The sequence below is a fragment of the Ursus arctos genome, unplaced genomic scaffold (genome assembly GCF_023065955.2).
Source record: "Ursus arctos isolate Adak ecotype North America unplaced genomic scaffold, UrsArc2.0 scaffold_14, whole genome shotgun sequence".
Lineage (NCBI taxonomy): Eukaryota > Metazoa > Chordata > Mammalia > Carnivora > Ursidae > Ursus > Ursus arctos.
Window position 1 is genome coordinate 44,327,592 of NW_026622808.1, and position 25,499 is coordinate 44,353,090.

At 40.4% G+C, this 25,499-nt stretch overlaps 1 protein-coding gene across 1 annotated transcript in view; it reads right to left on the reverse strand.

Annotated features, from left to right (window-relative positions):
• The window catches only part of CADPS (calcium dependent secretion activator), a 793,408-nt gene that overhangs the window by 554,237 nt on the left and 213,672 nt on the right, over positions 1 to 25,499 (reverse strand). The window contains exons 5-6 of the mRNA XM_057311862.1: positions 23,336 to 23,430; positions 19,497 to 19,622 (exon numbers count right to left, since the gene is read on the reverse strand). The gene's annotated coding sequence lies outside the window, so the exon portion shown is untranslated. The remainder of the gene's footprint in view (positions 1 to 19,496; positions 19,623 to 23,335; positions 23,431 to 25,499) is intronic.

Sequence of the window (25,499 nt, forward strand, 5' to 3'; positions counted from 1 at the left end):
AATTTTTTAAAGCATTTTAAGAAAATAAACAAATATCTCTGCCAATGGTTTAATAGTGAAGGAGAGACTTCTTGCTAATCTGGGCTGTATAAACTTATGTATTTGAGATATTTTCCAGTTTTTCCTCTCACACAGTAGAACGTTGAAAGGTAGAATGTTTATTTTACCCTATTGAAAACAGACTTCCCTGAGGTTTTGGCCAACAGTTGAACTTAGTGTTTTTATTTATGGCATTCTCTGCCGCATGCCTGACTGACGCCAAACACAGGAGCCCTGATTAATTTTGTGCTTGTCTTGCAAAGTGATTTAGAGTAATTGAGGCTCTTCGGATTCTCGAGAGTCATTTCCTTTGGAAATGGATACAGTTTGGGTCTGGACAAAGTAGAGCAATTTGAAAGTAATGGAGTGCCTTCAGTTTTTTTTAGAGGGCTACGTTTGCAAACCTTTGGAGTTTAGGAACTGGTGGGCAACAGTGAATGTCAAAGACTTGGGCCCCTGCAAAAAATATGATCACTGTGCTTAAGAGCTGGCACCCTGGGAATGTTATCCCTTCACTTCCACCCTCTTTTCCCAATGTTTTGGGTTGAGTTGGGTTGCTGAGGAATAAAGTGCAGTAATGATAGAGTATAAATCTGCTGCTAAAAATTCAACTCACCAGCTTATTTTTCTCTCCTTGATAAAGTGGCTCCTAAAGGGCCAGATACATGCAAACGATCTTGCCTTCTCCCTCTAGCCTACCCCTACCCCCAGCCTCTGGAGACGGGGGCTGAGCTCTGAAGAGGAGGGAGGACCTGCCCCTGTGCTTGCAAACTCACAACCCCCAGGGGTGCTTTCTCTCCCGAGAGTGACAGGCAGCAGCCCTGCGGTTCTGCTCTACTCCTGGGATTTGCTGACTAGGTAGAGTGGCTCATGGAGAAAATACAAACTAAGGAAAAATGCAAAACCACAGAAATACTATCAAGTTACTGCAAACAAACTCTGTGTACCCTTTCTCACACTTCATATTTTTGCAAAGAAATAATGTTCCTCTATTGAAGATCCCAGCCTGACCTCCTTCAGGTAGACTTGCTCATCCTTCTAGACCTAGTGCAAATTCCACCTGTCCCCGAAGCTTCCCTGACAGCTGCATGAAGCTTTTATGTTTCCGGTGGGTATCCCGTGTACTATGCCTTCCATTCACCAGCAGGTGATCCTGTTCGGGACAGGGGCATGTCTTGTTCACCTTTCTATCTCCAAACATTTCACTGAAGAGAGGATGTGAAGTGACACTGAGCTCATGGCTACTTTGCATCTGATATGGAGATGCAGGCTCTCCCTCTCATGTGTCGGGAAGCTTAGGCAGCTCAGGGGCTGGGTACTAAGGATCTCTCTCTCTCTCTCTCTCTCTCCAGGTATACAACTGAGTGGTTTGACAAGTTTATACATTATGCTGTGCTCATCACAAGTGTAGCTGCCATCTGTCCCATTACATCGCTATTCCAGTATCCTTGACTGTATTCCTCACGTTGTGCCTCTTATTTCTGTGACTTACTCCTTCTATAACTGGAGGCCTATATCTCCCTCTCCCTTTCACCCATTTTCCCCAACCTCCCATCCTCCTCCCTTCTGGCAACTATCAGATTGTTCTCTGTATTTACAGGTCTAATTTTGCTTTTTGTTTGCTCATTATAATTTTTTTTAGATTCTATTTATGAATGAAATCATATGGTATTTGTCTTTCTCAATCTGACTTATTTCACTTAGCATAATACCCTCTAGGTCCATCCACATTGTCTCAAATGGCACAATCTCATCCCTTTTTATAGCTGTGTAATATTCCATTACATATTCCCCCCCCAATCTTCCTTATCTAGTTATCTATCGATAGACACATAGGCTGTTTCCATGCCTTGGCTACTGTAAGCAATGCTGCAATAAACATAGAGGTGCATGTACCTCTTTGAGTTAGTGTTTTCTTCTTCTCTGGGTAAATACCCAATCATGGAATTCTTGGATCATATGAGAGTTCTATTTAAAATTTTTAGAGCAGCCTCCATACTGTTTTCCACAGTGGCTGCATCAGTTTGCATTCCCACCAACAGTGCATGAGGATTCCTTTTTCTTCACATCCTCACCAACATTTGTTGTTTCCTGTCTTTTTAATTTTAGCCATTCTGACAAGTGTGAGGTGATCTCTCATTGTGCTTTTGATTTGCATTTCCCTGATGATGAGTGATGTTGAGCATCTTTCCACATGTCTCTTGGTCATCTGCATGTATTCTTTGGGAAAAAATGTTTGGCTACTTTTCTTGTTAGTGGTAGGTATCCTTTGGATTCACTTTTTTCATATAGTAGTGGTCAGATTTCACTCACATGTGGGCCTGGGAAAGAGATCTGGGAAATGGACAAATGAACATTTCTCACCAACCATTTGATTTAAAGTATTTAGGTGTTTTAAGATACATCTGGGATTTTTAAAAACAGATATTTATTTATTTGAGAGAGAGAGAGAGCATGAGCAAGGGGAGGGATAGAGGGAGAGGGAAAAGCAGGTCCCTGATGAGCAAGGAGCCCGAAGTGGGGCTTGTCCCAGGATGCTGAGATCATGACCTGAGCCGAAGGTAAGTGCTTAACCTACTGAGCCAACCAGGCACCCCATGGGATTTGTTTAAATCAGATACGGTAACACATGCAAACAAGGAAATGATGGTCATGAAGGAAGAATTTCTGGTGCTCACAAATACCTAGAAATAGGAAGCACATCACTCCATCAAGGGCTACATGGGAAAGTCCCAGCATCAGCCAGGAGGTAGAGGGAGCAAGGGAGAAATATGGCAAGAGCTCTTATTGTGGTTTCTGCAGGAAGAAACTTCTGAGGCAGGTAAACAGCTTTAGGATTGGTTTGTTGAAATAATCTCAGTGGACTCTGCAGCACAGAATCTGATTTAGTCCTCTGGGATCTGGCCCTGGGGTGAATAAGGCTAGTGGATACTGGCCTACAGTACAAACTAGATAAGAGGGGATGAGTGGTGAATATGGGCTTTGGATCGATTGGTTTGCACATGGAAGGTACCCTCATGAGGGAATTGTTTGCTTTCTGAAGGAATTAGCCAACTCTGGGAAGGACAGTCTCTTCCAAGTCAGCAAGGCCCCATGATGTCAAAGCATCAGAATAAAAACACTTCAGTACATTAGACCTGACTAGCTCACAAGATGACACCTTTGCTTGGTCTTTTCTGATAAGAGTTCTTCATTGAGCTCTGGAGCTAACATCATAATGACACCTTGGACTGAAAAGGGAAAAAAATGAAAAGGAAAGAAGAAGAAAGGCAACAAGGAAGAAAGGAAAATCTTGAAAAAGAAAAAAATGTAGAGGGGAAAGGGAACTAATCACACAGTATATGCTCAGAATATAGTTGATGAATGGATAAATAAATATCAGTGTATCTATCATTTTCCTATCAAATCATATTGTAGCATTAATATGAATGCAAGTCCCTGTGTTAGACCACTGGAGATATTTGCAACTTAAGCCTTATGTAATCACAGCTTTGTGTGCCGTCAATTTGTGCTCTCACAGAACGGATGGATGGATGGATTTTCCACAGCCCTAAAATTACAGCTTGTAAGGAGTAAGCTAGCTGGTCTACTTGGAGGGTGTTTCCTGCACACTCACTTAAGGGACTGTTCAATCACTTAATCACCAAGTGTAGTTTGTAGGTTTAAGAATGACATTTGTGATTCCAGGTGAAATCTCAGTGGAAGGACTGCTCACACTCCGAATTCTGAATCTATCTATGAGTATATCCAGGGATGCTTTTTTTTTTTTTTAAATCTTACTTTCTAAGGCAGACAAATGACTTCAGGAAGGATTTGACACTGAGTTACTTTACAAATAAACACCTCCAATAAATGGAAGTGTTTGTTTGCAAATCATTGTAAATCAGCTTGTCAGGGAGACTGGGACCAGAGAAATCTGGGAGCTGAGAGTTACAAGGTAGCCAAGATTCACAGATCGTGCCAAGATCAATCAGCAGCGATGAGAGCAAAAATAACAGGTCTCTAGGGAAATAGGATCAATTTACAACAATGTGATCTACATACAACTTTTTGAGTTTACCTTTGCTGAGTTCAATTCTCTGAGATGATGGTGGAGGTTAGATAGGTACCCTGCATTCAAGTAGCTGAAAACTCAATTTTTCAATCATTAGAAAGACTAGAAGTAACTTAGGATCTATAGTCAATCTGTCATAAATTTGTAGTGGGGTGGTGACCCAGCTGGGCATAAAAGGGGATTGGGGTTCTAACAACCTCTCCTCTCCACGCAGGCATTGATTTACATAAATTGATGTATGTGGCAAATTGAAGGCAAAATGTCCTTAGTTCTTCATACCTCCTCTCCCCTGTATCCATGTCTACTGCATGGCCAATACTTGCCAATAATTAACTTTAGCAAATAGAATGTGGAAGAGACAGTGGGCCAGCTCCATGTCTAGGTTCAAGAGACCTGTGTGCTTCTGCTTTCTCTCTTGGGAGCTCTGGTGCACCTGTGTGAACAAGCCTAGCGAGTCCACAGGATGATGAGATAGGGACCCTAGCATGCCATTGCTCCAGTCAACATCCAGCCATCATTGACTGGCAAGGTCCCAGAAGACCTGCCTGGATATGCATGAGTAAGCCTAGCCAAGGTTCACCCAGCCTGGCCCAGTTCAGCAGTGCTACCTGATTGATGAGTATAGTCACAAGCAAAAATTAATTTTTATTATATGCCATTGCAGTTTTATAGCTGTAGCATTACTATGGCAATAGCTGCTGCAATGTGCAGAAATGCTTTGATCTTCGGGAGAAAGAGTAGAAGGTGTGTGCACTCACTTTTCATTTCTGATCAATCACCAGGTGGTGCTCATTTTATGTCCTGGAGCTCTCACTGATCCATCCGCAGCTCATTGTCCTCACTGCCACTCACTCAGCCCAGTTATCTTCAACGCCTGAAACTTCTTGAGCTGTCTGGTACCACTGGGCATGTTCCTCCATATATCATTAGAATCTTGAGTTTTGGAAGATTTGGAACCCAATTTTATTGAGAGACAAGGGGCATGGATTAACATTTATCGGGCACCTACTTTATTCTAGGCACTTAACTAAGCTTATTAATAAAGTAAATTACAAACATAATCATACTCATAATAAAATAGCAGTCAAGATTTATTGAGGACTTTCTATGCGGCAGGCCCTGAGTTAGGGACTTAGATGTTTTATTTCACTCTTTGGAAAAACCCTAAGAGGTTGGTGTTATCAATGTTTCCATGACATGGTTAAGGAAAGGAGCCTTCCCAGCTCTTCTCTGAGTTGGCCTAAGTCACATGGCAGGTAAGTGGGAGGGCCAATCGATATTTATATGTATTTGCTCTCATTTGATGATCTCTATGAAAGGAATTGGTCCAAAGGTGGCATCACTCATTTGACTTGAGATGGGTGCCAAGGATCCACTTGGCTGTGTGGCCACCTGTTCATGTATTCAAAACCCTGGGATTCTCCACTAGGACAAAATACATGTATTTGGGCAGATAGGGAGAGGGAGAAATTAAGAGCAAGGAAATAGCTTTTTTCCCAGGCACAGAGGGACATTTGGGCTGAGTTGGTAAGCCTTTATACTTCCTGCAGTTAAAAAAAAAAGTACAGTAATTAAAGCAAAACAAGTAGCAGAACTCCCAGGATAGATATTCCATGTTCTACCAGGGACTCCCACTTCCCTCTCAGACTGAACAGCTTTGTGTGTGCTAGGGAGCCTCGAAAGGAGTCTATTGTTCTATTTGGGCCACTAACAGTGAAGATCACCAACGTCACGGGCACTGTGGGCACTCTGCACGGGCACACCTGTGTTCCTCTGAGCTTTATTTTCACAGTCTTCAGATTATTACCCCTAATGTGAGAGACCTAGAAGAGTAGTCTCCTTTCCCTGTTGTAGGGAGCTGGTTGTGGGAGAGAAAACGTGATGATCAGGGGTGTCATAGAGACATTTGGTTGAGGAAGTTAACGAAGGCCTGGCTTCATTGTAGCCTCCATTTTTCTCTCATACTGCACATTTAATCCCGCTGCAAACCCTACTGGCTCCACCTTCATGTTCAGAATGTGACCACCTGTCACTTCCACCCCTGCTTTTGAAATTGACACCATCTTCATTTTGCCTGGGTGTCTGCAGCAGCCTGCACCCTGGTCTCCCTGCCTCAAAAACATGGGCACATGGACACTGTTATAATAAGAGAACAAGTCATTTCTCTGCCTAAAATGTACCCATGGCTCCCAACTCATTCTTAGAAAAACCAAAGTCCTCACAGGGCCCATAGGGCCTTACAAGGTGTGGCCGGCTGCTCTCCTTCTCACTCACTCCACCTCAGCCATACCAACCTCCTTGTAACATGCCTAGCCTCCTCCCACCCCAGGGTGCTTTCATTTGTCAACCCCCAGATACCCTCAAGGGCCCTGCTTTACTTCCTTCAAGTCTTTGCTCAATGTCACCTCCACTCTATCGCCATTGCTAAGACTGCCATGTTTAAACACTGTCATCTCCCACTGCACTCCCTAATGATTGCTCAAGCTCTTTCTTGCTCTGTGGCACTCATCATCTCCCAAAATATTATACAACTTACCTGTTAGTTTATTGGCCTTCTTCCTGTATAGACCAGAGTCTCGTGAAGCCAGAAATCTTTGTGTCTTTGGTTTGCTGATAGTGCCTGACAAAACTATATGTTCAGTGAGTTTGTGTTGAATAAATGGGTGAACTTTAACAGGGCATACTTTAGTGTGGTGTTTAAGAACATGGGCCACGGAGTCAGACTACCTGGGTCAAAATTCCTGCTCTACCACTTACTAGTCTTGGGACATTTACCTCCCCTCTCTAAGCCTCTGTTTCCCCATCTGCAAAATGGGCATGCTAATAGAATACAACTCATAGAGAGAATGCATACAGGATGCTTAACTCAGCATGTGGCATATATTAAACACTCAATAAATATTAAATGTTATTAGATACTTTGAAAATCAGTATTCAAATTCTTCTTTTGCTTTCTTTGGAGGTGGTTACAGAACAAAAAGGAAATATGGAGGAAGGGTGTTAGTATTCAATGAACACATCAGCTCATTCAATCCTCACAACCGTCCTATGAGACAGTGTTATTTTCCCTGTTCAAAAAATGAGGCCATGGAATCTCAGCCACGTTGAGTAAAATGCCCAAGGTCACATAGGAAGCAGAGCATGCTTAACATCCATATTTGCTGTATCCTATTGGCCTTACTCTTGCCACTGCAACATGCTCTGTTTCTCTACCCCTGCTGTAGCAACCTCCAGTATCTTCACATTCCCTGAATACCTCTGCTTTTTCCCAAAAGTTGACTTGTTTGCTCTGTCTGAACTCACCTTTCCCTTCACTTAGTCCCCTTGAAATCCTATCTTTTCAGGTCCTGCTCAAATGCCACCTCCTCCCAAACCTTTGAATGGTGTCCTCTGCTCTGTTTAAGACATTCACTGACTTGTTTCCTTGCGCTCTAGTTGTTCTGCACCATCTTCCTCCCACATAAGGCTTCCTCCCACTTTCAAGGATGTCCTTGAATTTGGAAACTGCACAAGGCTCATCTTTGCACCTCTGTGGTGCCTGCTATAGCACGATGGAGTGATAACACAGGCAAATCCAACTTGCAGGCTAGTGTGCAATGCCACCATCACATTTGTTATTTTAAACAATCAGTGGATGTAAGTAAGCCTGCTACAGTCAATGATAGTGGCAAAACCTATGGGGAAAAATGTATAGATAACTCTAAGATACTCTACCTGGTCACCAAGAGGAGAAACACATTGATGGAGTGGCCAGGCAGATAGGTGGTGATGTAATATTAATATCCTCAAAGAAAAGTACTAATTGTTAATCACAGAGTAATAATGAATAAAAAGAATATTCACTGATACAGGGCTATAAACTCAAAAGTCATAATACAGTGTGATACACACTGGGTGAGTCAGGAGCAGTTCATAGGTAATTTTAGCATATGCAATTTTTGTCTAAATGGAATAGGCATTCGATAAACGTTTGCTAATATGTGGAGTTGGTTTGAATTGAAATAAATCATAAATGCATGACTTTGAAATTGAGAGGATACAAAAACACCAGGAAAAGAAAATTCCTTTCTATCCCTTATACAGTTTTCCATAATTTGGTATATAAATAGAAATATATCTTGAAGGCTAAAGATAGCACAAGTAATTGAAGGTGGACTGAAGGGTGACAAGTGACTTGGTTGGAAAGGAAAATTCATCTTGTCACTTATTACCTGAAATCCAAACTTATGCAAGACCAGCCAGAAGGCAATTTTCATTTTATTCAGGATAAACTAGAGCTTAAGCTATCAAAGCTTGTCATCTTGAAAGTCTCAAACAGTCATTGAAATAGTTGGTGCCCTCTTGTTTAGTATATTTGCTGTTATAATTGTCAAGATGCCTTGATTATAACAGGATTTGCTATAGAATGACACTTCACGGTAAAGACTAGTTACTGAGTTATAAAGACTACTGTATCTTCTTGTAAGGCAGACAGTCTTGGTGGTCCTCCATCATGAAACTCCCACCTGCCCAGGACAGGTTTATGGTGGGACATTAGTTGTGTATTGATTTCCTTCATCCTTTATGTGAATACTTCCCTTAATTGATGTTTTAGCAATGGCAGATCATCATCAGCAACATCAACCCAGCTCATTCTATCTCACGATGGTTATTTTTCTTTGGCCTTTCATATTCATTTCCATCTTTCTCCACTAGACTTTGCGCCCTGGGAGGCTAGGCTCTGTGCACTGCAACACCCAGGATCCCCTGCCCTTCAGCTTCTAGTTGGGTTCCACTAATTATGGGGCAATGGGAGAGGCTGAAAAACAGGAAGACAGTGGTTTGGGGGTCTTTATTTCTGCCCAGACATGATCCAGCTGTTGTTGTTTTTTTAAAAAGCCACAGCTTCTGTTGAACGTCTCTCTTACAACTATAACAACCCATTCTAACTTCCAAAAACTCCTCCCTCTCCTTGTGTCTTCATGCCTAGATGTGGTAGAGGGACCATACTAGCCCTTTTCAATTTCCTTTAATTCTACCCACAATTTTGTAATCCCTCATTAAACTCTCTTCAGTACCCTCACTTAAGTGTGTCATCTGTTTCCTAATAACTGTGTTTGGTATGTGCCCCCAGATCAGATGATGTCAATAAAATAACAATGAAACGCCTATCTATACGGTTCCCTTATACTTGCTCCTTGAAACAACCCATGATCTTCTCTGACTATAGTTATAGTAGGGGCCTTACCATTGCCTTTCCATCAGGTCATCCTTTCTATGTTCCTTTTAGCACATATCACTATCCAGTAGTAAATATTATCAATTTATTATTTTTCTCTTTATCATCTTTTTCTTTCACCAGAACGTAACTCTCATGGGGCCAGGTATCATGTTTATTTTGTAAACTGCTCAACAGTAATTGATACACAGTAGAAATAAAATTTCTGTCTAGGGGAATTGATAGGTAAAACAGCACCACTCCCAGTTCAGGCCCGGTCAGGAAACCTGGAATCCAGCACAAGGTCATTAGTTAATCTGCAGGAATTGTGCAGGTTCCGGTCTCAAACTCAGGTTTGGGTGGAATAGGACAGTAATATTTGGGGTTCTCTGAATTCTAGGGTCAGTTAGCCCTGGACTATGCATTGTTAGAGGTCATAAGGAAGAAGGAGAAACCTTCAGGCTGGAATGGCTGCAACTGGCTTTGACACTTGGAGATAAAGTTCAGGCTAGTGACCTTTAAACTATATTTAGCTTAGAAAAGAGGCTTAACAGTTGTCCTACTTGTAGTAACTGGAAACATCGCTGGCACGTGAGAATTCAAGATTCAATTATAGCACCTAAGACCAACATGGGAGTCCAGGGAACTTACTACCATGTTCTTCCTCAAGAGAAGGATTAAAAATGATTGATTATATGATTTCAGATGATTGTCATAGTTCTAAGATGTTGTGGCACAGTGGTACCTGAGGGTTTTTTACACACAAAGAAATGGCATCCATACACCTGCCTGATATGGGATACCTTCTCCGCTGTGACAATTGGAGAATTTTCTTTCTACCAAACAAATAAGCAAAGGCCAACAGGAAGGTGACAGTCCGGAAGAAGAACACAGAAGCAGAGTAAAGAAAGGGCTCAGAGAGAGCCCGAAAACTGCAAAGGCATGCAAATTGAAAGGGAAACCATTACTGGCTAATGGGCAAAAGGCAATTTGCAGAATGCAGGAGAGGAAAGCAACCTCAATTTTTAATTTAGTTGATCAAGACTTTATTGTACTTCAAGTGAGCTTACCACACAGAGATTCATAATAGCAATAGAAAAGCATATTGTGAAGGTCAGAATAAAGTAGTTGAGGACTTGAGTCCACAGAGCTTCTCAGAAACAAGATAATTCAAGTTCCTCCTCTAGTGTTCCCTTGAGAATCAGCCTCATCAGTGTAAAGGCTTTAGAAATGCTGCCCCTCATGCTTAGGCTTCTTCCTTACAGGATTCTTACAGCTGAACCATGGCTCTCTTAATAATAATGCTAAGCACTTAGCAGCATCTAACAGGAGGCCCTTTGTCTCTTTTGCAGGACCTTCATCACCATTATAGATGAAAGTGTTTACCAAGCCTTTCAGAGAAATGCCAGGTAAACTCTGAATCTAGTGCATTAGCCATACTGAAGCTTAATGGGTCCTTAGGGAAGGGGTGGGGTGCAGAGACGAAACAAAAATTATGGATGAAGATAGAAATTGGGACGATGCTCTTAATGAGATTCACTTCCCTAATATGTTATTTAGGAGCCTTACCCCCCCTCTTGGATCACAGATTCTAGGCATTCGAATTGCTACTTCAAAATATATTTTTGCAAGTATTAGCTACCATTTACAGCTCAAAATCTTCCCATTTTCTCATCTAACTACAATGGGGCTCATTGGTTAAATCACGGTAAGGGACAGTAGGTTTCCAAATTGTTAGGAAGAATGGATTCTCTATGTCATTGTGTCTGTTTGAAAATGACTCGCCTATCACTCTCTTTCTCTTTATTTCACGGAGGGGAGAATAGAATATCTTAAGAATTGCCCATAAATGATGACTTGACATTCTACCCATCACATAACATTGCCTTGCACTTTTTCAAGAATGGAGACCACTTAAAAAAAAAAAAAAGGAATGGAGATCACTTAAATTCTTACCATTCCCTTAGGTTTGTTAATCTTAAAAGCTTACCAATTTCCTCACTCAGTATGACATTTCATCACTTCTAATTTTAGAAACGTTTCATAAAAAATAATATTTGAAGACTGAGAATTCAGTAAGATGTCCCCCCAATCCCCAAACTCCTTCAAATTAAATGGTTTAACTTTTATGCTATCAAGTAACTTGGCTGTGAGTGCAAGGATGGCACTTAATGCATCTTAAGTGTTGCTACTTAATTAGATTCAATAAGTGGGTTGAATAAATGAAATATAAATCTCTATTTTATACAATCTGAACTGAAACGTCTTCTGATCACACTGTGTTAATACCACCCAATTCTTCCATTCTTTTTCTCCCTACTAAGGTTGATTTTAAACAGCATGAAGTGAGTTAAAATTTAACTGGTTAATTTAGTTAGAAGAGTTGGCTTAAGTAGACAAATGCACACAGGAGATTGATATTTATCTGGAAATGTCACCAAACGATCAAATCAAAATCAGTTATGTCCATACAAAAATTGTACAAGAATGTTCATAGTAGTTTTTAATAATAACTCCAAACTGGAAACAATGCAGATGGCCATCAGTAGGACATTGAATAAGCAAATTGTGTCTATCCATACAATAGAATACTACTCATTAATAAAAAAGAGCTAACTACTGATACATACAACTACTTGAAAAAGTCTTTAAAATGTTTTATTAATAAAAGAAACCATACACAAAGAACACCCACTGTATGTTTCCATTTATATGAAGCTCAAAACCAGGCAAAACTAATCCATGGTGATAGGAATGAGAACTAAGATCCCTGCATGGAGTGATGCTACCCCCTGACAGGAGAATATGAGAGCTGCCTGCTTCCACCAGGCCAGCTGATGGATGGAAAATCGGCTTCCTGCTTAGCCCCGCTGACACTGCTTGGGCCTGGTGAATCAGAGTGCTGATTCCTTGCTTATATGGGAGATCAGCTCCAGGTTTGACTTTGCTTTAAACCCTGAAAGGGGTGAGTCTGGAGAGGGTGATTTGCTCTATTGGTGTCTGGTTAGTGTAGGGTGGTCAATACCAAAAGGCTTTCTATTGCTAGTCTGCTCTTTTCCTGGTCCTTTGGTTAGGAGAACAGGCTTTTATTGGAGTTTTTTGTCTGTACTAGTTGGTGGTTTAGAGCTGAAGACTTCTGGGGCACCCTGTGTGAATATAGGGAAGGCAATAAGGGAGTCCAGGGAACTCAATCATGTGTCATTTCTCAAGTTCAAAGGCCCTCGGGCAGTCTACCCTCTTCTTTCTACTTTTCAGAGTCTTCCTGTACCGTGTATTATGTTAAGTTCAGAGATTTTTAGTTGCAAGAGGCGGGACCCGGATGGAGTGGGGCTACTCTTTGAAGTGTTTGAGTTAGAGGTCCTATAAAACTGTAAATTGCCACAATTATCATTATGGTTTTGCTGTTAACACAGTGAAAGCACCAGTCTGCGTTTTCCAAAGAAGAGTCTTTGTAATTTTTTTCTTTTCTTCTGTGGGAAGTTGCATTTTCAATGGGTTCCTCACAAATTTCCAAGAGGTTTCTAGTTTCAACATTAGTAATGTACTTTTACCCATTGTGTCTGGGGCAACCCATAAGAGGAAGTACATTCTGCCTCATTTTAACAAGTGTAATGAGAAGAATAATAAAACTTCTCCAGCGAAACACCGAACAGGAGCTCTTGAGAGAATGATGTACCCTCACCCCATGTTGGAAGAGCTGTACACTCAAGGTTAAAAGGAAAACACTAATCAATGCATTAAATGGATTTGTTTTAGATTGCATATTTTCTCATTTTGTTATATTTTATTTCAAAAAGGCTGTGGTAAAATTATAAAAAATCCACACCTATTATTGATCTGAACCTACAAGCTTTCTATTAGACACGAGAGATTCAATAAAAAAAATTTTTTTGAACTATTTAAGGGGTGCTTACATGCTCCAGTGACTGCCCCTCCAATGGCTTTGATACCTTTGATAAATGTCGCTGAAGAGGGGACCCACACCACTCATGGGCTCCGTGTTGATTCCCACCTCATCAGCCCACCATGATGATCTGACCAGGAAACCACCAAGACTAATTCTGTGATGGTACATCAGTGGCTGGCAAACAACAGTCCATGGGGTAATTGTGGCTCCCAAGCTGTTTCTGTAAATAAGGTTTTCTTGACACATAGCCACATTCATTCTTTTATGTACTATCTAAGGCTGCTTTAAGGCTACAACAGCAGACTTAGAGAAACACCAGAGAGTGTGTATGGCCCACAAAGCCAAAAATGTTTGCTATCTGCCCACTCCCTTTACAAATACGGCTTTCTACTCTACATCCCACTTACCTTGCCCACTGCTTCCTTAGCTGCTTCCTCCTCACCTCCTGATTTATAAGCCCTAGAGTCTTCCAGGGAGTAGTTCCTAGGCATCCCTTCATCTCTTCATTGACTTTTTAGGTCAATGGGTCTCAACCCCAAGAATCATTCGGAAAGCTTTTTAAAAATATTGATGACTCGCTGCCACCCCAGAGGTTTTTATTTAATTAGTCTGGGTTAGGGCTCAGTCTTCAGTATTTTCGGAAAACTCCCCAGGTGATCACAGCTATATAGCGAGGGGGTGGAAACAGCTACTCTAGGTGATGTCAACTAGCCTCAAGGCTTTATATTAACTATATATCAACAACTTATATATTCAATCCCCAAATCTTCCCTGAATTCCATATTCACACGTCCAACTGTTGCCTTGACATTTCCATTGGGATTTCTAACAGGCATCTCAAACAGAACACATATAAATCAGAACTCATGATTTCCTTTCCTTCTCCTCTCAGTAAACGATATTCCATTCTTTCAGTTGCTCAGGACAAAAATCTTAGTCATTTTTTACTCCCCCCCCCCTTTTTCTTTTAAAGATTTTATTTATTTATTTGACAGAGAGAGAGACAGCCAGCAAGAGGGAACACAGGCAGGGGGAGTGGGAGAGGAAGAAGCAGGCTCCCAGCAGAGGAGCCTGATGTGGGGCTCAATCCCAGATCGCCGGGATCACGCCCTGAGCTGAAGGCAGACGCTTAACGACTGAGCCACCCAGGCGCCTCATCCTCCCCCCTTTTTAATGTTCCATCTCAAATCCACTAGCAAATCCCACCGTACCTTCAAATTATATGAGTCCACCCACTTACCATCCCTCCTGCTGTCATGTGGCCCAAGCTATGATCATCTGTCATAGGTTTCCTATCGCCATGGTCTCCTGGTTTCTGCTATTTGCCCCTCTGTAGTTTTTGTTAAAATAGAAGCCAGAATGACTGTGATAGACAATGAGTCAGATCAAATCACTCCTCTGTTCAAAGACTAAGAATGGCTTTCCATCTTTCTCAAAGTAAAAACCAAAGTTACTACATTGGCCTCAAAGACGGATGATTTAGCCTCCTGATATGTCTCCCTCTACCTTTGCCTCCCACCTTGTTTCTCCTCACTCAATGCAGTTGAGCCATACCAGACTCTTGTACATTCCTTAAACATACCCTCCCCCTAAGCATATTTGCACCGGGAATGCCTGCCTCTACCCTCAGATGTCCTAATCGCTCCCTCTTGAATATTACCTTATCAGGGATGCTTGCTCTGACCGCAAAATCTCAAATAGCTTTTTCCTCAATATTTTCTTTCCCCTTATTTTATTTTTTTCGTCAAAGCACTTATATGTGATATACTGGTTTGTTTAGGCTTTGTCTTCCCCTTACTAGAATGTATGTTACAATTAGAGCACAGCTGCTGTGATGTGTAACACCAGGGGGTGCACATCATTGTCTATGTGAATGTGTCTTTGAGAATTGTGCAGTACACAGCTTGAGCAGCTGCATGTAGTAACCCTACTTCAAGCAGGGTTTAGTTCACTTGCTTGGTTTAGTTCACTGCTGTACTTCTAGGGCCTTAAATGCTGCCTGATGCAAAACAGGCTCACAATTATGTTTGGTAGATGAATTGTTGAACATATACCACATATAATTTTGCCTGGATTGATATTCATGAAAAAGATTCTTTGAGGTACTTTTCTATACCGTTTACAATATGTTCTCCTTCATCTTGACATTTTATATAATGTTGTGTATTTTATATAATACATAATTATATATAATTTATATAATATATAATTTATATATAGCATATAATTAATAATTTAAACAATACATTTACATAATTTTATATGAAGTCTTTTTCTTCATATTTTTTAATGTCCTATCAATGCTTATTTTCCTTTTGCTTGTTTTCGTGAACAAGATGAAGTCTTCGTGAGTTATCTGACTACCAGCCCCTATTGTTCTTTATCCGTGAACTCCACTTAAAAAAAAAATCACATTTTTTAATCTGTCATCATAAAAAATACTTATTTATTTATTGGACTGTGAGCTCCAGGGATGTAAAGATTTTATTTTTTTTCACATCTGGCCCCAAAATAGGTGCTCAATAAATATTGGTTAAAAGGAAGGAAGGAGGGAAAGAAGGGAGGCAGGAAGACAGAGAAACTCAGAGGAATTAGAAAAGTTGGTATTAAAGGAGCTGGAGCCTCGTCTCTCAGTCAGTGTATCTGATTCATACACAGGCAGCCAGAATAGAGTGTTCTCAGCTATATGGCTTGATGGTCTTTATCAATCAAATTCCAAAGACTGTTTCCAAATATTCCTTTTTGGACTGAATAAAAAACTAGATAAAATATGTGCCCATTAAAATCATAAACATTGTGGCTCAGTTGGTTAAGAGTCTGCCTTCAGCTCAGGTCATGATCCCAGGGACCAGGAATTGAGTCCTGCATTGGGCTCCTTGCTCAGCAGGGAGCCTGCTTCCACCTGTCACTCTGTGTGCTTGTGTGCTTTCTCTCTCTGTCAAATAAACAAATAAATAAATAAAATCTTTAAAAAAAATAAAATCATAAACATTTTCAGTTGAATGGACAAAGAAGAAATGGTATATATATATATATACACAATGGAATATTATTCACCCATAAGAAAGAAGAAGATTTCACCTTTTGTGACAATATGCATGGATCTTGAGGGCATGACGCTTAGGGAAGTAAGCCAGACAAAGAATGCATGCTATCACTTGTAAGTGGAATCTGGAAAGAATAAAAAAGGGGTCAAACTATAGAACAGAGTGTAGAAAAGGTGAGGGCTGGGGCTGGAGATAGGGAGAAGTTGGTCAAAGGCACAAGCTTTCAGCTATAAGATGAACAGGATCTGAGGACCTGATGTAAAACATGGTGACTCATTGGTAACCCTGTATTATATAAATCAACTGTGAGAGTAGAACTTGAATATTCTCATGAAATAATATAAATAAATAAATATGTGAGGCAATGGATATATTAATTAACTAGATGGGGGGAATCTTACACAATAGAATGAATATCAAGTCACCACAATGTGCACTATCATACAATTTTATATGTCAACTGTACCTCAATAAAGCTAAATTTTTTCTAAATGAAAAAAGACAAACTAGCTTAAAAATTGAAAATGCAAGTGGTTAAGAAAATATATTTTGTAGTATACTGACCTTGCCATAAATATCACTATTGCCTCTTAAAAAAAAAAAGATAAATATTTGATGGTTTTAGAAATACAATCAATAGGGATAGTCAGAATTTTTTTTCTTTTTAGATTTTATTTTTATTTATTTGACAGGGAGAGAGCACAAGGGAGAGCAGGCAGAGGGAGGGGGAGAAGCAGGTTCACTGAGCAGGGAGCCCAATGTGGGGCTCGATCCCAGAACCCTGAGACCATGACCTGAGCAGAAGACAGAGGCTTAATAACTGAGCCACCCAGGCACCCCAGGGATAGTTAGAATTAAATAAAACTAGATACTTAGTATGCTAGAAATCACGTTGATTTTGTTTGCTTATTTTTTCTTATGCATTGTATTTATATAGATTATATTTATGAATTTTGTCGTTGTTGTTTTGATAAATTACTTCCTTTTCCTTTTATCTTGAAAAGAAGTAACCCTTGGGGCGCCTGGGTGGCACAGTCCTTAAGCGTCTGCCTTCGGCTCAGGGCGTGATCCCAGCTTTATGGGATGGAGCCCCACATCAGACTCCTCCGCTGGGAGCCTGCTTCTTCCTCTCCCACTCCCCCTGCTTGTGTTCCCTCTCTCGCTGGCTGTCTCTCTCTCTGTCAAATAAATAAATAAAATCTTTAAAAAAAAGAAAAAAGAAAAGAAGTAACCCTTGAATTTAAAGACCAAAATGGACAGGAATCTATACAAACCAAAAGCCTGAGAACACCTTTTTTTCCCCCTTTGCCAGCAGAACTTGATCAGCTCCAGAAAAAAATTCTTATGATGATGAAGGGAAGAACAAATTGATATATAGGAAAGGATTATTCCACAAAGGTTGAAAAGACATAGTTTTACTTCCTAAAATTCTTTCCAGTGTCCTTATATTGCTTGCATTTTACATTATGCATCTTTTCATGAAATGTCACCAGTGACTTTTCTCCAGTCAGCTTTAACTGCTCTATCTGTGAAATTATTTGTCTTGAGCCAAATAATTGCATATGGTGAGCAACTCATCTTTCAGATGCTAGAGGAAGGAAACTCAATCTCAAAATGATACCTTTCTTATCTATGGATAAGGGGGGGAAAGTCTTATATATACTGTCACCTTTCCTCAGAAAAACTGCCATTTCTTTAAAGAACATAGTTTGAAAGCAGTAAATGATGCAGAACAACAAACCGTCAGAGGAAAGACCAGGGATATTTTAAGACCTTGCATAACATTTGTAGAAATTCTCAGCACCAGAGTAGACATCATAATCTTGAGAAAGGTTGCACTGAATTCAAATGACTGATCTTCACATGGATAGAGGGGTATTTCTGCCTTAAAAGAAAAAATTTTCTTGGATAGAAAAGAGATCTGCTCAGTTTATGCCTCTCCTAGGTTCTTTGCTTCAAACAGATCTTTACAAGACTGTTAACTGATAAAAGTCTGTTAACTGATAATATTTTGATCTTTTTATCTTAATTCCTTTAGTCAACTCAAGGACAGGAAAGTCTAAATATTATTGGGATATTAGGAGTGGTGGTGGGGAATGAGGTGAGAAATACTTTTTCTTGAAAGAAGCCAAAAAATGTAAGAAAAGAAAAATGAGGTGCAATTAGTGATTACTTTTAATTTGAACAATGAAGGGATATGTCCAGAGGGGAGCAAATTCAAATGAGAAGTAGCGATCTCTTATGTGCTTTCTCTATCTTTAATATAAACATTTAATTAACTACTTTATTAGCCATTGAGAAAAACAGAAGACTGAAAAGAGTAAATACTAAATTATCCTGAAATCAACCAGGAGTGAAATACTAAGTTAAACTATAAAGAAAATGCCTTGTACTTAAAAAGAAACGACTATTGACTACAATGAGATGAGAACATTTCCCTTATTTCCTTCTTTAATTAACCAACCTGAGCTGGTAGCAACATAATCTGAGCTCAACGTATTTAAGGAGATTGAAAATGATCCACCTTTGCTTTGTGATCCTTTTACATAGGTGGGCATTAAAGAAAACAATCTCTAACAATGAGAAGTCTATCAATTCTCATGATCAAAAAGTATCTGAAAGTATCTTTACAGTAATGTGGTTATTGGATTGGACAAAACAAAGGAGAAATATCTACAAAGCTAATGTTGGTGAGTAATTTAAATGATAACTAAGTTCTGAATGGCATTTCCATTTCTATTCTGATTCAATGATGTAAGTAGATATCAAGTCCCAAACTCTAATTACTTTTGAGTGGGGGATTAAACCGATCAGTGATTTTTGCCTAGTTCTTTCCTTATTTTAGATGTGGTTGTAAATCCTACATGAAAGTATATTCCTTTCCTCTTTTCTCCCACACATTCACGCCACACACAAACTCACATATCCGTTTATGGTTTAGTATAGGGTTTGCAAACACATTACCTTAAAGACAAGGCAAGTAACATAAAGGAGAAAAAGCTCTGTATGAGACAATAGTGAGGACAGCAGCAAACTTGATTAAACCAGTCATTTAAGGGGATAGCTTCTAATTACCTCCAGCCAATTTTTGACACGTGAGAACTTAAGTCAGTACTGCTAAATCTTCTCATTTTGCAAGAGAAGCCATGAATCCATATGTTTTATGAAATCTCCCAATATTTACACAGTGTCAATTAGTTCAACTCAACAAATGAACAAGGCGACAGAACACCTTCCTCACTAAAAACTTACGTCTGTAGGTTGATTTTCATCAGTTTCCTATCAGGATGGTGCCTCTGGCTCGGCGGCGGAGAATTTAGGAGTCTTAGATTTTAATCTCTCTTTTTTACTCCCTTGCTGGGAGGTCTTGGACAAGTCCTATAAAACAAGGGGTTTGCATCACAAATAGAAAGTGATCTGACATTTTAGGGGGTAAGAGAATTTAGAGAACATTTCACCCCACATATTTATTTTAGAGATAAAGATACTCAAATCCAGATAGACTCCTTGATTTATCTAAGGCCCTAAGGGACAGTAATGTGAGAGTTGACACTAGATTTTGAGCTTCAGAATCCCAGTCCATGGAGCCACTCAGTGACTAAAGCAATGAGAATATTCAGGTCAAGGGGGGGATGAAATCATGACTATAATTTTTAATTTAAAAAAATTCACAGTTCAAAAACTGCTAGAGGGCAGAGATATTGTGTACCTATCCAGCATACACCATAGTCTCTATCACAATCTTACTCTCAAATCCGTATTGAATGGATGAATGAGTAAATGAATACATTAAGAGGGAAATCATTGTCGTCAGGACAAAAAGGTCATCACTAAGAAGCCAATGACTGAAACAACAGAGGAAATCTGTGGTTCGGGGATAAGCTGAACTCAAGTAAAATGCCTTATTGTTCACTGGAAAGAATATTAAAACATACACAATGGAACAAAACAGCTCCTTCCTGATGAATCTCTGACTTAGAGGTGAATAGGAATATAGTCTTTCCTGGATATGATTTCTGATTGCTTTTTACTAATGCTAGAAATTAAATTTATTGACTCTATCAAAGTGCCCTGTAGAGAAGAGTATATGCCCTGGCTGAATGTAGGAGATAAAAAGAAACTTGATATTAAAGATGGTTTACATGATAGTCCATAGAAAATATAGCCAAGTCAAGCATGCCCTTGCTTGTGGCTTATTAAAAACTGATTTTTTTTTCCAGGAAGATGTATATACTTTATGGAACTCTGGCCTAGAATTTAATGCACGTTGTTTTTATGTCCCCTGTGAATTCCTGTTGCTCCCGAGCTCAAAAAGCTTGTCTCTTGCCTTCCTCTCCAGTTGGTCTACTGATTAATTTTTCTCTTTTATGAAAAATTGAAATGCAAGATGAATAAGACAAGCATTGTCCAACTTCTATAAAGTTAAGGATTTATTTGAAGTATTTTTATAAAGTATCAAGCGGAATATATAAACGATACACATGACAGTAAATGAACATGATAAATTATGCCATCAGTATTCTAGTTTTGATGTAACAGGTCACAGCTCCCCTCTATAAAATATTTCTTGCTGCATAAAATTTTGACTATCATTTTTCTACCTTGTCCTTTAACACTCCCATAAAATGGGGTGTTAGTAGAACATGTAAGGGGGGACTGTGAATTTTATTTGTGGATTATTTGGTTTTAGATTCGTAGGTGGCTGACCAAAGAGGTCAGGTGTGAATGTCTGGGTGGAAATCCATGAGGTGTGACCCAGAGCCACAGTCAATGCCGCTGGACAACATCCACACTGTGGCTACACCAAGGCTCAATGCCTGTGGAGTTTCTGCCAATTGTGGTTAAAATCACAGAAACAGGGATTTTGAGTCAGTGCAAACAGACCCTTCTACTGAGATGAGAAATGCACTGCACTGGGTCATTCAGGGTCTTTCCCTTGTGTATGTGTTTGTTTTCAAGTCTCCTTTTCTTCTTGGCAACTATAAGCAGATACTTCAACTCATGAGTATCTATTAATTGGCCTATGTGTGTCCAATTCTGAGACACAATGGCTGCTCTGAGAAGCTACAAAACATTCTTTGGGAAAGCAATAACTGACATTTATTGAACATGTCCACATGCTGGGCGCTAGGCATTAACTTCCATGTATTATCTCACTTAAGTCTTAGAATAACTGTATCAGTTTGAGTCTATCGTCAACTTCTTTTAACCTGCCAATGCTTGGGTTAAACCACTTGCCCAATCCAGGTCTTTCTGCCTCAAATGTGAACTTCCTTGCAAGGTTACAACCTCATTCTTCAGCCTCACAGTCCCAGAGAGAGTGGGGACTTGGTAATGGTCATAACATTAAGATCATTCATTTCAATTATAAAAATGAACTCTGGAAAAATACCTGGGTCTACCGTGAATCGGGCAGAGAGCCTTAAGTATGCTTTCTGTCCTAGGTTCTTAATCCCCTTTGGTTTTGTTTCCATGGGGATTTATGTTGTTTTGCCAGCCACAGCTCATTATTGACTCAGATTGTTCCTACCAGCCATTAAAATCCCCCATCTTTTTTTTTTTTTTTTTTAATCCATGCTACTAAGAAATCTTGTTTTCTCCCTTCTCTACTGACACAGGATGAACTTTTGGATATATGTGCTGACATTTAGCTTTGTTAAGAATATCTATCTAAATTATTCTGATCTTTGTTCTTTAATAAATTATAGACAGTTTCAAGAATTATGATGTTTTGGGGCGCCTGGGTGGCTCAGTTGTTAAGTGTCTGCCTTCGGCTCAGGGCGTGATCCCGGTGTTATGGGATCGAGCCCCGCATCAGGCTCCTCCGCTGGGAGCCTGCTTCTTCCTCTCCTACTCCCCCTGCTTGTGTTCCCTCTCTCTCTGGCTGTCTCTCTCTCTGTCAGATAAATAAATAAAATCTTAAAAAAAAAAAAGAATTATGATGTTTTGGTCACCTTCTTGATCTTGAACATCCATGTAGCGGATATTGGCCATTTTTTGAACTACACAGTTTGAACATGGTTCCTACTTGGGGTCAATCATTAGTTTGAGTCTTGGTGGGAAGCAGGGCCCCAACCTCCTATTATAGAACCCCAAAAAGGCAAAGAGTCCCTTTCCCTGTCCCTGGCAGGGGAGGAATGGGCCTATGACTGGGGCTGGCCATTCAGATGATCCTACCAGGGCCTGAGAATCCTAAGGGACAGGGCAGACATATTCACAGGGAGGTGGCAATGCAGAGGATGCAGCTTTGAAGGCCGGAGGCATGGTGCTGGCTCCTGTGCTGTTTTCATGGCATGGCCTGGGCTGATTCCTGCTGCCTGTTTCTTTGTTCCCTGGGCACCTGCCTTCACGTATATGTCCCCCCACCCCAAACCCACCCCAACTCTCTTTGATGCTAAACATAGCCAGACAGTTCCTACTGCTTGCAACTACAACCGTTGACTGAGGCAGGTCACTCCTTTTGTCCTTACTGCTCTGCTCCTAGAATGAGAACCCATCATCTCACAGCTGGACCAGGGCAACAGTCTCCTGCCTCTGTGTTCCCACACACCATGATCTTCCCCCTGCAGCCCACTGGGCCATCACTTAACACTGCAAGTCAGATTAGGCCACTCACTGCCTAATCACTTCATGATGAGGATGGCTTCCCATCACATGAAGACCCAAAACCCCAGCCTCCTACCTTGATGGCTTCCATTTTCAAACTCCCATTGTCTCACATTGCTCCCACTCCTGAACTCCAATCCTCACTTCCATCGAGCCTGGTCCTACTTCTGAGTGTTTGTGCTTTTAGGGTTGCTAGATTTACAAAACCCTTTCATTACCAGGGGGATAAAAACTCATTTGTTGTTTATCTGAAATTCAAATGTAACGGGGTGTCCTGTATTTTTATTTGCAAAATCTGGAAACTGACACTTGCTGTTACTTGGTCTGGCCCCCTCCTCTCTCTCTTCCTCAGTGAGTCCTCACTAAATCATCTATCTAAAGATGCCATCCCCACCAGTCAGGCTGTGTTTACACCGTATTTATCAAAGTGCTTACATTCTCTAAAGTCACCTTGCACTTCTTTTCGTGACTATTTATGGGCTCACCTGTGTTGGATGTGTTTCCAACTGGAAAGTGAATTCCATGGGAATGGTGGTCTTGACTCCACTGGCCTCTGCTGTGTCCAGCCAAGCACCTGCAACTGAATGGCCAATAGTAGATGCTCAATAAATATATATTGAATGAGCAAATGAAATTAGTGTCTGATAGAAGCCAAAGAGAGAACCCCAAATTCAATGATTTTCCAAGTAAAACCTTTCTCCTTTCCTTTTTTAGTTTTTTTTTTTAAGATTTATTTTTTTGAGAAGAGAGAGAGAGAAAGAGAGAACGAGAGCAAATCCTCAAGGAGACTCCCAGCTGAGCACGGAGCCTGATGTGGCTCAATCCCAGGACCCTGAGATCATGATCTGAGCCAAAATCAAGTGTCAGACGCTTAACCAACTAAGCTACCCGCATGCCCCTTTTAGTTTTTAATTGTGTGCCAATTACCCCTGAACTTTAAAAGTAATCTATATAGTAATAGCACTGGCCTTGCATAAAAGTCCAGTTGCAATAAGGCATATTACCCACAAGCTATGGTTATTTCATTAGGAATGCTCAACGGGACACTGACTCCTAGGAAGCTGTGTGTAGTTTCCTTTCTCTTCAATGAAGGTAGGATAATTATACCATTTTTCAAATCTAATTTGTTTTGTATCCTCTATCTGAAAGGCAAAATGGACACAATGAAGACTTGGCTTATTGTTTTTCTATGTCTGTTTGAACACTGAACTGATTTGGAAAGGATGTCTCATTATTCCCGTTATTTCTCTGACACCCTGAATATTCCTTGTTTTACCTCCAGGATGATGAATGGGACCCCAGGGCCACATGAGTTTATTACATAAGGAGGCATCTGTTTTTTCCCCCCTTTCAGCATAGCTTCATAAAAGCCATCAGCATTTTAATAGAGTTGGGTATCTATCTGGAGGTTTATAAACCTGGGAAAATGAGTATGTGTTCCACAATGTAGACACGGATATTTTTATTAATTTGGAGAACTGATTCCCCAGGAGAATGAGATTCTGCTTGAGCTGTCTGCTAGTCTTTCAATCGTTCTGAAGTCCTATGCTTATATTTTGTGAATAGAGCTGCAGAGCTTACAGAGAGATGCAACCTTCCTATAATTTGGGGAAGATTGGAGCCAAATATGAAGTGAAATTGAAAATACACATCACCATTACAAGAGTCCCAACCAAACCGAGAGAGGGAGAGAAATAGAGGCAGGAAGGAGAAAGAGAGAGAGGGGGGGGGGTTGGGGAGGAAAGAATTTACTGATCCCATAACTGAGAAATCTGGAGATAGGTCTGGCTCAGGTATGGTTTGATACAGGGGTTCAAATGATGCCATCTCATTTTCTCTGTCTCTGTCCACTTCCTTCTTGCTTGGCTCCACTTTTGATGAAGTTGTCCATTTCCTTATTTGTTCCCACCATGATTCAGATTGGCATGATGGCTGCCAATCTCCAAATTTCTATTTCATCCAGCTGGTGACCCTAGCAGAAATAAGAACCTCTCTTTTGCCAATTCTATCAACAAATGTCCCAGAGCTGATTCTCAAGGACCTAATTTAGTTGGCTCAAGTGCCTGTCCCTGAACCAATCTCTGTCACCAGAGAGATAGAATATATTTATTAGCCAGCCCTGGGTCAGTCCTGCCCCTTGACCTAGGAGGAAGTGGTAAGTCATGTTGACTCCACTCAAACCACTGACTGTGAGTAGGGAAGGGGTGATTTATGGATGAAATTTGGGGTGCTGTTTCTAAATAAAGAGGGAATGATTATATAGCCTTCTCCACCGCATCCTCCCCTTCCTCTTTCCTCATAATATCCTACTGCTCTTACACTAATGACTTCCTAATAGCTCAGTGCATTTAGGGAGCCCAGAGGCTGCCATCACTCCATTGTACCAAGAGGAACACTGCAAACATGTTAATATAAGCTGGGCAAGATGTAAGATCGGCTTTCAGATCAGTAGACAGCAACAAGCAGAGTACGTATCTGAAAGTGTTTTCCTTCAGGCAACAAGGCACAGAGCAGATGAAAGACCCTCCCTTTGCAAGACTTTCACCTACTACATGCCTCCTCATCCTATTTCTCTCAGTTCTCTCAAATTCAAGAGCTTTTGGAAAGAGCAACATGGCTTCAAGTAACAATAGGGACTGCCTACATTAT